Raw genomic sequence first — 3710 nt, 5'->3', positions numbered from 1 at the left:
AAAATTTTCCCGTCACCTTCAGTGCTCCTGACACGGCCCGTGTCAGACTACTATTTTTCTTCACATGTCCTTCCTTGCCTGACACGGCCCATGTCAGCTGACACGGGTGGCCGTGTCAGGCCTCTTGTACCGGGGTTTTCTGCTTCTCTGCTTGCCGGAATCTCGCATTGTCTTGTTCTAAGTTTCCTGGTTCTTCTACTTGGACCTGTCGGACAAAAACACAACTATTCCACGCATAAAATCACTAAAATATAAGTAAAACATAACAATGATAAAAATGCTTAAATAAAATTACGGAAGTAAAACTAACTCGAAACGTATCATAAATGTTTGCACAGTGTGTCAAAAGCCTCTGTTTCGTGTCAGGTCAGTAACGAAAACTCAATGCAAATGGTGACTGATCAATTAACTAATCAATACTTAAAACCTAATTACTAGTTAAGTCCTAATTATTACCTAAATCCTAATTACTAACTAAATTTACCAATGGCTAATTAATCCACTACGTGCTAATTAAATCCAAAATAAACAAGAATCAGGCCAACAAAGACTGTGATCGGCCCTATGCATAGCAGTACCAGGGGGTATGAATCCGAATTTGGATATGGGCCTCAAAGCAGAGCCCCATGCACTACTGCTAGCCATGTGAGGGGGTGCAATGGAAACAGTGTGATGCCAAAAAACTTGGACCTTGGATCCAACTCGCCTTCACCAGTCCAACATATTCAAATAGGTCAAAGGCGCCTCAAACCTGAAGGAAAGCGTCACGGAAATATCAATCAAAACTGCAAGAAAATGCGTTCAGAGGTGTTCATTGTCGTTCTTGAGCCGTGTTCTAGAGATGTTTGTTATCAAGTTATTGCGTCAGTCATCGTCATGCTTCAACCTTTGGCTCGCCGATTTGGAAATGTTACGTTCATCAGCATCAAGATCCAAATTCCCTCACACGAAGTACAATGGCACTCCCTTCAACAAGTCGAACTTTGTTTTGTCACTAGCGTCTCCCTTCGAGAAAACACATACACGCGAGAATAGAAGCATCAATAAATGGGGATCGATGAACTCACCAGATTAGTTCGATAGTTAACAGGTATGAATCTCCTCCTTCTCTTTGATTTATCTCTTCTTCTTCTTCCTCTTGCTGTGTGCTTGTTCTTCTTCTGCGATTTGAGAGAAATCAGGAGGGTGGGGAACTGGAAACAGATAGAGTTACAGATAGAGTTCAGAATAAGAGCGTGAGAGTGTGCATAACTGAGAGAGTGATGGAATCCTTTTATGATGCAGGGTAAAGGATTGTATAGAGGTTGGAGGAGTTAACAGAGTTATCTATGTTAGATTGGATCAAGTTTAATTTGGTTAGATGTTAAAACTCTGTTAACAGTTGGAAATCGTGAGAGTTAGTTGTGAGATTCAATATGTTAAATATGTTAGTGATGTTCAGTTAAGCTTTTGGAATTTATGTTAGTTGTTAAACCCGTGTCAGTTAAGTTCTATTAGATTTGGATGTGGTTAAAATGAAATCTGTTAAAATGAAAAGCATGTTGAAATGAGTGATAGTCAGTTATGCTGCAATACTAATGATTGATGTTAGTTTACGTAGTCTGGATTTCTGTTATGGTTAGCTAAGAAACTCTGTTAGTGTTAATGCTTGATTAATTCTGTTATGTTAGTTCTGTAATGTTCAGTTGAATAAAATTAGTTGGTGTAGGTTAATGAGAGCTAGTTTAATTTTTGTTAAGTGAAATTTGATTGCTGTTAAGTGGAATTAGTTGTTTAGCTGAACTTTGATATGATGGATATCTGTTGTTGCTTGCAAGTCATTAACTATTGTGTTGGATTGATGCAGGACCATGGATGATGGTATTGTTCTTGCGGGAAGTGGTTATAGGGTTTGTACTGCTTGTTATGCTCATGATCTAACCTGCAGGATGATTGTTGTTGAGGCAAGATGAATGCTTGGCTTGGTGTAATGGTTGCTGCCAGCTTCATGTGGTCTGTAGAAAGACTCCAATAGTGATGGCAAATGGATGAGTGGGACTTGAATATGGAAATTGATACTTGTAATCAAATTAGATCTTGTGTATTTAGAACTTGTACAACTTGTTTTATTGAAGTGTAATAGATATTAACAACTATGTATACAAAATGATCTTTGATAACATTTCACTTTTTTTTCGATCAACTCTCCATATTCATTCCATGTTATCTATGTATATGTGTATGTAGGACTTCATTTATGATAAATGAAGGTGGGAATGGATGAGTGAATTCAAAGATTTGAATGCACTTCTTTAGGCATGACATAATGAAGTTGATGGATGAATGAATGATGTGAATGTAATTAGAAAGTTCAAAGTGCATTCTTAATCGAGCATGAACAAGTGAAATGAACCAAAACTCTAATTCAATATGTGTGGTGTGTATGAAGTGAAAAGATGATGATGAATGTGATTGGCTTATGGTTGAAGATTGCAATGGAGAGCTTGAAAAGTTTGGTTATGAGTTGAATTCTTGAGCTTGTATGAGACCATTGAATTGTTAATGTAATGGATGTTAATACATTCAGATGGAATGTGTATTGATTTATGAAAATAAAATTGAATGGTTTATGAATCTTTGAACCCTTATGTCTTGAAGATTAGATTTATGTAGAGATATTTTTTGTTAGTCATGACTATGCCAAACTCAAAATGGTAAACACATGTGAATGGTTTAGAATGGAACAAATATAATGAAATGTAGTTTGGCCTAGGATTGGATTTTGGATGAAATTAATGACCATGATACACATATCATGTTGGTTTTGTCATTGGTAACTCAAGGACTTTGATGAAATTGTATAAGTGGAATGATCTTATGTTGGACATGGAAATGAATCTTGGACATTGAATGGTAAATTAAATAAAAAATGGTCAAATTTTGAAATGTATCAAGGCTTTTGAAATGGACATGAATTAAAGGCAAATGGCTTGAAAATGACTTATAGGAAGTGGTTGACTTTGGTCAACTAGTTGACCAAAAAGTCAACTGTATCAGAGTTTCCTTGTATGGACTTGTTTAGAATGGAACAAATATAATGAAATGTAGTTTGACCTAGGATTGGATTTTGGATGAAATTAATGACCATGATACACATATCATGTTGGTTTTGTCATTGGTAACTCAAGGACTTTGATGAAATTGTATAAGTGGAATGATCTTATGTTGGACATGGAAATGAATCTTGGACATTGAATGGTAAATTAAATAAAAAATGGTCAAATTTTGAAATGTATCAAGGCTTTTGAAATGGACATGAATTAAAGGCAAATGGCTTGAAAATGACTTATAGAAAGTGGTTGACTTTGGTCAACTAGTTGACCAAAAAGTCAACTGTATCAGAGTTTCCTTGTATGGACTTGTGCAGGTGGGCATGAATCTTGGTTAAACACAGATGGACCCAAAAAAAGACCTAGACATGGTTTGAAAGCCTTGATGGATCAAAAGCAAACCAAGGCCCAAAAGATCAATGGATTGGTGCAAGCATGAATTCATGGGCGAAAGACTAGTAATCCACACCATATGCCTAAGAGACATGACCCTGTAAGAGCTAGGATTATGTGGGCATGATGGATAAGATGATAGACTTGAGCCTCCCCCAAATGGACTAGGGTTTCAGTCAAACTAAGATGTCTCAGTCAATCCCTTACCTGCATAGGCCTTCAAGCATT

The 3710-nt window shown here is 36.6% G+C and overlaps 1 long non-coding RNA gene across 1 annotated transcript; it reads left to right on the top strand.

Annotated features, from left to right (window-relative positions):
* The first annotated feature begins 701 nt into the window (after nt 1-701).
* LOC127135160 (uncharacterized) lies at nt 702-2161 on the top strand. The gene is made up of 2 exons (XR_007808454.1): nt 702-1090; nt 1847-2161. It is a non-coding gene; the product is annotated as an uncharacterized LOC127135160 (long non-coding RNA).
* Nucleotides 2162-3710: the final 1549 nt, after the last annotated feature.

This window comes from Lathyrus oleraceus, chromosome 4 (assembly GCF_024323335.1).
Source record: "Lathyrus oleraceus cultivar Zhongwan6 chromosome 4, CAAS_Psat_ZW6_1.0, whole genome shotgun sequence".
NCBI classification, from domain to species: Eukaryota; Viridiplantae; Streptophyta; class Magnoliopsida; order Fabales; family Fabaceae; genus Lathyrus; species Lathyrus oleraceus.
The sequence above is the reverse complement of the archived record's forward strand: the minus strand, read 5'-3'. Positions and strand labels throughout refer to the sequence as shown.